The sequence below is a fragment of the Triturus cristatus genome, chromosome 2_1, assembly GCF_964204655.1.
Source record: "Triturus cristatus chromosome 2_1, aTriCri1.1, whole genome shotgun sequence".
Lineage (NCBI taxonomy): Eukaryota > Metazoa > Chordata > Amphibia > Caudata > Salamandridae > Triturus > Triturus cristatus.
Genome location: NC_140581.1, coordinates 1,175,407,306 through 1,175,419,416, shown reverse-complemented (window position 1 = coordinate 1,175,419,416; position 12,111 = coordinate 1,175,407,306). Strand labels below are relative to the sequence as shown.

General features: G+C 49.8%; 1 protein-coding gene across 3 annotated transcripts in view; it reads right to left on the bottom strand.

The window, feature by feature from the left end:
• The window catches only part of GAK (cyclin G associated kinase), a 1,898,577-nt gene that overhangs the window by 1,086,432 nt on the left and 800,034 nt on the right, over nt 1-12,111 (bottom strand). The gene's annotated exons all lie outside the window — the stretch shown is intronic.

Sequence of the window (12,111 nt, the reverse complement as noted above, 5' to 3'; positions counted from 1 at the left end):
CCAGCACCAAAGGCCGAGGTCCCGAGAGACGATGCACACCTTTGGTGAAATTGCTTTTAAATAGGAATTTGAGACATATTCAACGATAGAGACACTTGTTTTGCGAAATCCTAGTTCACAAACAAAACAAAAAAAAACACAAGCAGCAACCACACGCTGATTTTAAACCTGCAAACTGAATTCACAGCTACAGTTTCAGAGGCACTTGGAAGCCTAAAGAACAAGTTACTTACCTTCGGTAACGTTGTATCTGTAAGTAACATTAGTTAGTTAGATTCCTCACCTTAGAATATCCCCAGGCGTCAGACTGGATCCGGAAAGATTTTTGTAGCAATACCCCTTGTGCGTCGCTTGGCGTCGTCTGCGGCTCCGCGTCCGTCGTCGGTGTCGTGCGCCAGAATGACGTCGTCGGAGTACTTAGACGCCGCCCTCACGCGCTGACGTCAGTTCTTATACATAGCTTTCCGCGCCAGGGACGCTGAGCCATGCAAGAGACCGACACTGGTGCCAACAAATCTAGGGCCCTGAAAGGGAGAACCTTAACCCTAGATGTCGGTTCGGGGAGGCTGGGTGGGTCGGTGAGGAATCTAACTAACTAATGTTTCTTACAGATACATCGTTACCGAAGGTAAGTAACTTGTTCATCTGAAAGAAACACGTTAGTTAGATTCCTCACTTTAGAATAGATACCCCAGCAATACCAACCCCGGAGGTGGGCCTGCGTACCAAGATCACACCAGAAAGTCCTGGAGAACAGAACGGCCAAAGTGGCCATCTCTCCGGACTTGGCTGTCCAGGCAATAGTGCTTGGCGAACGTGTGCAGTGAAGCCCACGTCGCCGCCTGACAGATGTCCTGCAAGGGGACTCCCTGTCCCAGGGCAGTTGTCGCCGCTGTGGCCCGGGTGGAATGGGCTCACAGCCCAACAGGAGGGACCTTTTCCGCCAAAGAATAGCAGAGTTTAATACACAACACGACCCATCGCGAGATGGTCCGCTTGTGCACAGCTTTACCCTTCTTCGCACCTACATATCCAACAAAAATTTGGTCATCCACCCGGAACTGGTTTGTGCGGGCCAAATAAAATGACAGCGCACGTTTTGGGTCCAGACGGTGGAGCCTGTCTTCATCTTTTGAAGGATGCTGAGGCGGAAAGAAGGTGGGCAGCGTGACAGATTGCCCGATGTGAAAGGGAGTCTCGACTTTAGGAAGGAAAGAAGGTCGGGTCCGGAGGACAACCTTATCCGGATGAACCGAAAGGAAGGGAGGCTTAGCTGACAGAGCCTGGAGCTCACTCACCCGCCTAGTGGAGGTGATAGCCACCAGGAAGGCAGTTTTCAGAGTCAGTAGACGAAGTGGAGAGTTGTGAAGGGGTTCAAAGGGAGCGCACATCAGAAAAGTAAGAACAAGGTTCAAGTCCCACTGAGGCATTACGAATGGAACAGGAGGGAACATTTGAGTAATGCCCTTGAGAAAACGGGAGACAACAGGGGACTTGAAAAGAGAAGGCTGATCAGGAAGCCTTAAGAAAGCAGAGATTGCAGCAAGATAACCCTTCAAGGTGCCCAGAGCAGAGCCCTGCTGGGCCAAAGAAAGAAGAAAGAGGAGAACCTCAGAAAGAGGGGCAGAAAGGGGATCCTCAGCCTTTGCTGTGCACCATGCCACAAATTTGTTCCACCGGCAGACGTATACCGTCTTTGTGGAGGGACGCCTGGCTGCCAGAACAACATCACAGACTTCAGGAGGCAAGTCAAATGGCATCAACTGCCGCAGCTCAATCTCCACGCATGGAGGTGGAGGCTGGACAGGTTCGGGTGGAGGACCATCCCCTGCTGCTGCGACAGAAGGTCCTCCTGAAGAGGCGGTCGTATCGGGGGATCGATGGACATACTGAGTAGCTCGGGATACCAGTACCTTCGTGCCCAATCCGGAGCCACCAAGATGACTTGGGCCCGGTCGCGCCTGATCTTCTTCAGCACTCTGGGCAGAAGTGGTATAGGCGGAAAGGCGTACAACAGACCGCAACTCCACTCGCGACGAAAAGCGTCTCCGAGCGAGTGCCGCCTTGGAAATACCAACGCGCAGAACTGCTGACATTGCGAGTCCTCTTCGGTGGCGAATGGATCTAACCAAGGCTCTCCCCACTGCAGAAAGAGACCTTGCGCCACGTCCGAGTTCAGACGCTTTTCGTGATCCATCATGCACCGGCAGCTGAGTTCGTCTGCTCTGGCATTCAAAGAGCCCGCTAGATGTTGAACCACCAGGGTGATGCCCTGATGTTCCAGCCATGTCCAGAGGCGCAGAGCCTCCTAACAAAGGGTCCACGACCCCACCCCGCCCTGTTTGTTGCAATACAACATGGCGGTGGTGTTGTCCGTGAACACCTGCACTACACTTCCCCGAACAGAGGGAAGGAATGCCTTCAGTGCAAGCCGGATCGCCGCAGCTCTAATAGGTTGATATGGAGCCGGGACTCCGCCGGAGACCAGAGGCCTCTGATCTCCGCTTCTCCCATGTGGCCCCCCCAGTTCAGGAGGAACGCATCAGTCACTACCACATGCTCCGGTTGGGGTAGGGAGAGGGATCTGCCACTGACCCAATCAGGGTCAGTGAGCCACCACTGCAACTGTCTTGCAGTGCCCTCCGAGATCCAGACGTGGTCGGACAGGTTGCCCCGATGTTGGGCCCACTGGAACTTCAGTACCCACTGCAGAGCCCGCAACCGCCACCTGGCGTAATGAACCAGCAGGATGCAGGAGGCCATCAGCCCCAGTAACCTCAGCATCAACCTGACCAATATTTGGGATAAAGGCTGAAAGATCGGAATCAGAGCCTGAATATCCCGAACCCGCTGTTCCGGAGGAAAGACCCGAAACTGCGCGAGTCCAGAACCGCTTCGATGAAAAGGAGCTTCTGCGAGGGACTCAGATGCGACTTCGGCACGATGCTGGAGAACCCCAGCAAATGCAGGAGGTTGGCCGTAGTCTGGAGGTGGGAGACGACTGCCTGGGGCGAGCCCGCCTTCAACAACCAGTCGTCGAGATAGTGGACGACTGGAACCCCTAATCTGTGCAGATGAGCTGCACCCACCGCCATCACTTTCGTGAACACCAGAGGAGCACTGGTGAGGCCGAAGGGGAGCACGGTAAACTGAAAGTGCTCGTGGCCAACCGAGAACCGCAGGTAGCGCCGGTGGGCCGGCAGCACGGGGATGTGAAAATATGAGTCCTGCAAGTCCAACGCTACCATTCAGTCTCCAGGGTCTAGGGCAGCCAGAACCTGAGCTACGGTGAGCATCTTGAACTTCTCCTTCCGGAGGAAGACGTTGACGCTCCTGAGGTCCAAGATAGGGCGTAGGCCCCCTTTGCCCTTCTTGGGAACCAGAAAGTAGTGGGAATAACAACCCCGAACTACTTCTGGGCCAGGAACGCGCTCGATGGTCCCCTTGGCCAAGAGGGCCGTAAATTCCTCCTGCAGAAGTAACAAGTGATCCCCCGACATGCGGTGGTACTGCGGTGGCATGGCTGGAGGGGGTCACCTCGAAGGGGAGGGAGTAGCCCCTTCGGACGATCTGCAGCACCCACCTGTCCGACGTGATGGTACGCCAGTGGAGCAGGTAATGGCGAACCATGCCTCCCACTGGCGTGGAATGGGACTGACAGGTCAGACTAGGAAGGCTGTGAGGCAGATGCTGCTGGGCCAGATGTGGGCTGACCGGCTCTCTGTCCCCCCTGCTCCGCCTCGGCAGAATCCACGTCCGCGACCGCGTTGAGATTGGGTCTGCAGCCTGTGGCTAGACGGACGTGTGGGGGCGCCCCTTCCTTGGCCACGAAAGGGGCTAAAAGCGGAAGTTTGCGTGCACGGGCCGAGAGGCCCAAGGACTTGGCCGTAGCCCTGGAGTCCTTAAAACGCTCCAGCGCACTATCCGCTTTGTCGCCAAAAAGGTGACGGCCATCGAAGGGCATGTCCATGAGGGTGCTCTGGACATCCCCGGAGAAATTCGTGGACCTCAGCCAGGCGTGGCGACGAATCGCCACCGTCGTTGCAATCGCCCTACCTAGCAAGTCCGTGGTGTCAAGCCCACATCGAATCGAGTACCGTGCCGCATCCCGCCCGTCGGCAAGAGCCTTGGCGAGCCGTGTCCTGGCCTCCTCCGGACACTGGGGCAGCACGTCCACCACCATATCCCACAAGGAGTGGATGTAAGGGTCCAAAAGGCACGCGGTGTTGATAGACCCCAACCCCAAACTGAGGGAGGACAACAGCTTCTTTCCAAACTGTTCCAACCTTTTGGATTCCCGATCCGGAGGAGCGGACGAGAAGGCGGTCTGGGATGTAGAGGCCTGGATAACCAGGCTCTCAGTAGTGGGGTGCACCGACAGCAAGCTAGGGTCGCCCGGGGCGGTTGCGCCGGGCCACGTTCCGGTCCTCAGGAGTGACTGTGGAGGGCTTGGACCAGGTGCCCATCAGAACGTCGGTCAGTGCTTCACTGAACTGCAGTAGAGGCTCTGAAGAGCTTACTGGCGGTTGAAGCATTTCAGTGAGGAGGTTAGACCTCACGGCCACTGCAGGAAGCTCCAGATAAAGGGCTTCGGGAGCCCTGCGCAGCACAAAAGAATAGGTAGCACCCTCCTCGGTAGCCACGGAGGGAGGAGAGATGAAGCCAGTGTCAGGGGAGGTGTCGAGACCACTGGCATCCCCCAGCTCTTCTGCCCAGTCCTGGTCAAATTGACACTGCTGTGCCAGAGGGTCCTCAGACCCCACCCATTCGTCCCCGTCATCCGACTCCTGGTAGACAGGATGAAAGGTCGGAGCCGGGCGGTGGATGAATTGCTCATCCGTCGGCGGCACCGCTCCGACGCCGGGCCCGGAACGGGACTGAACCTGGGGACGACGTCATCCGAAGACAGCGCCGGGGGTGGCACCGAAGGGGTCGGCACCGGCGGAGGGGTCGTAAGGTCAACCAGCGTCGACCTGGATCCAGGCCTGGATCCCACGGGGGCCTGCAGCGTCGGGACCAAAGTCGACGGTGGCGCCAGAGCCGTTGGCTCGCTAGGCCTCCCAGTCGGACCTGCGGGGCCCGAAGGCGCGCCGGCAGGTCTCGATAGCAAAGCGGGACTCCTCATGGCCACGAGGAAGTCTCGGATCTCCACCGGAGTCGCATTAGGCCCAGGGACCGGAGGGTATGGGACATGCGACTTCTGTGGCTCCGACGGAGCCGCGCGGGTGGTGCCATCCGAACCCTCAGCCGAGTCGCGCGACCAGCGAGGGGAGTCAGAAGAGCGATGTCACCACTTCGACGACTTCTTACTGTGCCTCGACTTACCGGAATGCGAGGACTTCGATCCCGACGAACTGATGGATCTCGAGCAGCTTGCAGGACCGCTCCCGCCTAGCCTTCGAGGTCAAGGCCTGGCAGTCGAGGCACGACTCGGGATCATGGTCGGCCCCAAGGCAGTAGAGACACAGATGGTGAAGATCCGTGACCGACATCAGGCGATGACAGGCGTCGCACGGCTTGAAACCGGGCATCCCTACCAGCACCAAGAGTCGAGGTCGGCTCAAAAGAGGAACCAAAAAAGTTCAAAAAGTTTAGCCAAAAAGTGACTAAAGGGTATGCCCTTCCCGGATCTGCGCTTACTGGTGCGGAAAAAAGAAGAACTGACGTCAGCGCGCGAGGGCGGCGTCTAAGTACTCCAACGACATCATCCCGGCGACGATGACGGACGCGGAGCCGCAGACGACGCCTAGTGACACGCAAGGGTATTGCTGACAAAAATCTTTCCGGATCCAGCCTGACGCCTGGGGATATTCTAAGGTAAGGAATCTAACTAACGTGTTTCTTTCAGATGAAAAAAGTAGACCCTGTGAAAAGAACAGTAAAAGAAGGAGTGGGCTATCCAAACATTCCCCAGTATAAATTAACACCGGAAATAATTGCAGGAGTGAATCCGGTGATAGACAAAATGATTGAACAAGGAATTTTGAGAGAAATAATGAGTATTCCGTGTGATTCACCAATTATGGGTTTGAAGAAGCCTAATGGAACTTTCAGGATAGTGCAAGATTTGAGAAAAGTGAATAAAATTGTTGTACCTTGTTGTCCCATTGTACCAAATCCTTCAGTGATTCTATATCAGATTCCCCATGATGCAGAATGGTACACAGTCATTGACCTGTGTCATGCTTTCTTTTCTATCCCATTGCACCCTGACAGCCAACAGATTTTTGCTTCCGGTTCGGCGAACGTACTTTGGCATGGTGCCGAATCCCACAGGGGTATACGGAAAGTCCATCAATCTTTAATCAAATTCTAAAGAAATCTTTGAAAGATTTAAAAATGCCTGAAAGTTCAGTTCTAGTGCAATACATCGATGACCTATTGGTGGCATCGAAAACATGAGGCATGTGTAGTGAACACAGTTGCATTGTTGAATCATTTGGCGGATGGAAGACTTAAGGTATCCCCACCGAAATTACAATTTTGTAAGAAAGAAGCACAATACTTAGGTCATAAGATTGAGAAAGGCCTGAGGAAAGTGACTACAGACAGAATCAGAATAACAGAGGGAATGAGAGCACCAATGACTCAAAGAGAGGTGAGAATGTTTCTTGGAATGGTGGGTATTGTCAGTGGATCAGCAATTTCTCGCTGATTGCAAAACCTGGTACGCTTGACAAAGAGTAATGTGAAAGACCCCCTTGAACTGAACAAAGAGGAGATGAAGGTATTTAGACAATTGAGAGACAGTTTGTGTGAAGCACCAGCACTAGGAATGCCTGACTATGAGAAGGAGTTTGAACTCTATTGCAGCGAGAGAGATGGGTGTTCACTTTCTGTGTTGGTACAAAAGCATGGAAAACAGACGACTAATTGCATACTTTTCAGCAGTACTAGATCCTGTAGCGGTAGCGTTGCCTGGTTGTTTGAAAGCAGTGGCTGCTACCTGTAAGAGTTTGGAACAGAGTGAAGGAATCGTGATGGGATATCCTGTGAGAGTGTTTGTACCCCACGATGTTGCGATCCTTTTAACAAGGAGCCGTACACAGTTTATGACTCACAGTCGTCTAACTAAATATGAGAAAGTCATTCTGGGTGCTACAAATGTGAGCCTTGTGAGGTGTCAATGTAAATCCCTCAACGTTGCTGCCTGATGCTGTGAATGTTGAAGTGAAGGATGACGTGGTTCACGATTGTTTGGAAGTGCTTGATTTTTTTACTAAGCCCCGACCGGATATAAAAGATGTGTCTCTGAAAGAAAGTGACTATGTAATGTTTGTGGATGGGTCATGTCTGAGAACTGAAGAAGGAATTTTGAGTGCAGCATATGCGGTCTGTACTGTAGCGGCTGTATTGGAAGCGTCTTGTCTTAAAGGAGTGAGATCAGCTCAACTTGCTGAATTGTTTGCGTTAACAAGAGCATGAAAGTTGGGAAAGAATCTGCAAGTCACTGTGATTACTGATAGCCAGTATGGATTTGGAGTCGTGCATGATTTTGGGCAGATCTGGTCCCAAAGAGGGTTCTTGACGCCAAGTGGAACTCCTATAAGGAATGCGGAAGTGGTTGGCAAGTTGCTTGAGACGATACAGCTGCCTAAACAAATTGCTGTCATAAAATGCTCAGCCCACTCAAAGGGTACTGACTATGTGTCAGCTGGGATTGAATTTGCAAATGACATGGCGCAGTACTGTGCGCGAAACCAAAATTCAGTATATCGGAATCGGGAAAAGGAAATGAACTCATGTCCCTTACTCTTTACTAACACTGTGAATACTTGGGAAGAAGGGAGACAGTTTATGGAAGAGGCAGGAGAGGAGGGGAGGAAAGGAAACAGTGGATAAAATCAGGATGCGCACCACGTGAGACAGACCGAGTTTAGGTTTATCGTGATGGAAGACCAGTAATGCCGGATAGCATGATCTCTACCATGGCACGGATGTACCATGGACAAGCACATGTGGGCAGGGATGCCATGATCAGACTTTTCAAACAGATCTGGTATAATGGCAAGTTCCGACTTGTGGCTGAGAGCCTTTGCCAAAGATGTCCTATGTCAGCAGTATAATCCAGGAAGGAAAACAGTGGTGAGTTTGGGAACCACAGAACGGGAGGGAGGTCCTTTCACCAGAATGCAAATTGATTTCATTAAAATGCCCCCATGTAATCGGCTAAGATATGTTCTAATAGTTGTCTGTTTTCACGTTGGGTGGAAACATACCCGATCAGAAGGAGTGATGGGGTCACAGTAGTGAAACTCCTATTGAGAGAATTCATTCCTAGGTTTGGTTTTCCAGTAACGATTGAATCAGATAGAGGAAAGCATTTGCAGAATGAAATCATAAAATTGATTTGTGAAGCATTGAATGTACAACAGAAACTACATTGTGCCTATCGTCCAGAGGCTTCTGGAGTAGTGGAACAAATGAATGGCACCATTAAAAACAGAGTGGGAAAAATGTGTTTGGCCACAGGTTTAAAATGGCCTGATGTCTTGCCTCTAGTGCTCGTGACTATTAGATCGATTCCTGATAGGAATACTGGCCTGAGCCCCCATTAAATAGTTATGGGTAGAGCGATGAGACATGTTTTCATTCCTGTCAACAAACTACTGCCCATATCTGATGACTTTGTGTTGGATTATTGCAAGGGATTGGCTGATTCCGTTCATTCTGTGTTTCACTAGGTTGGATCGGATGCAACCACCCTTGAAAAGCCGCCAGCTCATGATTTAAGTCCTGGAGACTGGGTAAGGATTAAAGTGCATAGAAGGAGGAATTGCCTGGTCCCACGGTGGGGAAAACCACGTCAAGTGATTCTGACCACGACGACTGCTGTAACGTGTGCCAGGGTAAAGAACTGGATTCATGCTAGCCATACTCTTCGAATCCCTAGTCCTGTAAATAGACTAGAGGAAGAGTATTTGGGAGAGTATGCTACCAGTTCGGAATCAGAATCAGAAGAAACAAGAACGAGACAAACTCCAAAAAGAGGAGAATTTAAGTCGAGCCAAGTGAAAGAGCAAGACAATTTACCGTTAAGGAGGCGACTGGAAATTTCCCAATACTAGCTCAGAATCAGACACCGAACAGGTGGGGCTCCATGGAAAGATGAAGGAAAACCTTGAGGAAACTGACCAAGAGGTTCTTGATAAAGAAGCACCACATACAAGCACGAGAGAAATTCCACCTGAGGTCATAGAAGTAGAAGGTGAGGAATTAGATACAGAGAGAGAGGGTAAGATAGTTGCGGAAGACCCCTGAGGAGGTGTAGGGAAACCACACATCCAGGTAGATGAAGGGACAGTTAGTCAGCAGGAAGATTGTGTGGAAGAATCACCAGGAGGGAAAATTATAGATAGGGATACTGAGGTCCTGAAGGAGAAATCAAAGGAAGATAAAAGTCACATCGACACAGAATCAGAGGGAAGTGAAGAAGGCGGCCAAGAAGGACGAGTTTTGAGGAAGAGAGCTTGGAAAGCAGAGCGAGGTGAGAAGGGAAATAAATTGAAAAGACCGTTGAAGGAAGAAATTTGGCCCAATAAAATAAAAAGATTGAGGTACCGACTGACGAGGGTAAAATCATCTAAAGCTGAACAGGTGAATGAAGTGTCTAGCCAAGAAAAATCAGAAAACACTGATCAGACACACTTGAAAGAAAAGAGGGTCAAGAAACCAAACTAGAAGAACAAGTCACCGGAATGGACGTATGTGGCACTTCCTGATATACCAGAGGAAGCTGACAGCCAAGAATGTCTAGGAGTGACTGTACCGTAAGTGGTTGAAGACTAAGATGATTCGGAAATCCTGAGAGTTATCTTATCTGATATCAGAGAAGAGAAGGATGATCAGGAAGTTCTGAACCAAGACTGCAAAAACAAGGACAAAGACGATCACATGCCGAATTGAAGTGACAAGAGACAAATGAAGAGTGATTGAAATACCGGATGAGACATATAACTGAAAGAACCAAGTAGGGGCTTAGAGCCTTGGGTTTAGACAAAATTTTAGTTGTGAATAAAAGAGGCTAATTCAAAAGACACTGATGATTTCCGAAATGGCAAACACAGAAGGTAGAAAACCTACATGTGGGTTTCTCCGAAGATGGTGCAAGGTGTGTTGTTGTACAGGATTACTAATGCTTCTATGGATTGCATTAGCAATAATAATTTCATTTAGAGTAACATTTGAAGAGATAGAAAATAACACTGAGAACAAGACTAATAGAGAAGAGGTTTATGGTACTCATGCAACTAAACAGGTAAATATAACTGACTTACATAAGGATAGGTCTATAACAGATTTTTCTAATAACGTTTTTTCAAAGTTATTGTATGAATATGTAAAGACTATGGATGCTAGAGATTGCTATGTTTGTATGCAGTTACCCGCATCGGTGTCAGCACTGCAACCGGAGGTAGAAGGGTCACAGAGGTACACTTTAGCCTTCGACACTGGAAGTCTGATCTGAGAATCAAGAACAGCATGGAGACAAATATTTCAGCTGAATCTCAGGGGAGCTATAAGGAACTCACCAAATCCTTGAACCAGCTGCTGCTGGTTTGAAGGGTCAGTTGAATCCACCCAGGAGCAGATAATTGTTAAGGGAAGAACTGCCACTGGACAGTCTAAAGGGGACAGAGTCCTGAGGAGCTGGACCACTGGCATCAGGACATTTTCCTGTGAGCCATGCAACTCTAAGATGAGTGACAGGAAGTGGAAGTGAAAGTAAGGGTAATAATAGGTCACATGTGGTCAACTTCCAGTGTTAGGACTCCTTTCTAATGAACTGGAGATATTGGGCGCTCAGAAAGGCTATCATGGCCGTGTGCTTCCACTTCTTGAGACTCTTGGAGGAGAAAGGACTGATGGCATGTCTTAACACTAGAAAAAGCATGTCTCCAACACTGCTTCTTAAGCAGGGAATCTCTGCTCACTGGACGGGTGATGCTATTCCACTGTACTGCCAAATACACAGAGCATTATATATTTGGATGATGTACTGTATCATAATGGGACTGGAACACATACTGCTTGGAGGAAGCACTACATTTCATGCGAGGGGCATATATCTTGCATTATCAAACCAGATGGAGACTTGGTCTTCTTAACCCGTTCATAGAAGGGAGGCTGACTTGACCTATGGGTACAACAAACCCAAAGGCATGGGAGCCAAGTAGATCCACAGGGACTTTGTAGAGTATAGCTGATAGCACACAGACATGTGTGTACATCAAGAAATGACTGTTCTCCAAACAAGAAAAGACCTTTTTTGTGGGTCAGGCTCCTGCAAATAGTCAATGTCACAACATACATTGCTTTAAACTAGATCATTGTGGAATAAGGAATGGGAGTAGACAAAAGAAAATGATAGAGAAATAAAAACAGCAGGAAAATATCCAAAATAGCCTGGAAGTGCTTGGGGATTAGCTAGTGTAAGGAGAAGCAGGTTTTGACACTACATTTGGCAAAAAATATTAACAGGTAAGTGACGGGAACTGTTTGCCTGCTGTGCTCACATGCATGTGTGGTACCAGCAAACAAATCTCTGTACAACCCTGTAGGAGTTTCCAGAAGCAACAATTACCTTCAACTGAGAAATGAAATGAAATAAATTTATAACACGCAAAACTCAGCCCAATGGGCATCAAGGCGCCTAACATAATATATTGAGTAACCATGCAATGCTTAATAATAGGCTTTCCCAAAATACCAGGTCTTGAGAGCTCTCTTAAAGAGGGGCAAGGATGAAAGGGCCTTGAGCTCGCAGGGGAGAGCATTCCATAGTCGGGGGGCCACTGATGCAAAGGCTCTACCTCCCCATCTTGTCTTTTTAGTGCGGGGGATAACAAGGAGGTTTTGTTGAGAAGATCTGAGACATCTGCTGGGTACAGTTAGAAAGCAGAGATCCCAGTCCGTCGGCCGATCCTGCTGTAAGAGCCTTATGGACTAGGCAAGTAATCAAAGAGAGCAAAGAGATGCGTTGCTCAATGGGTAGCCAATGAAGATTCTTCCTGGCTAATGTGGCGGAGGCGGAGCAAGGAAGGTCCAGAACAAATCTCGCTGCTGCATTCTGTGTTACTTGCAGGCGATGTACCAATCCCTTGTTAATCT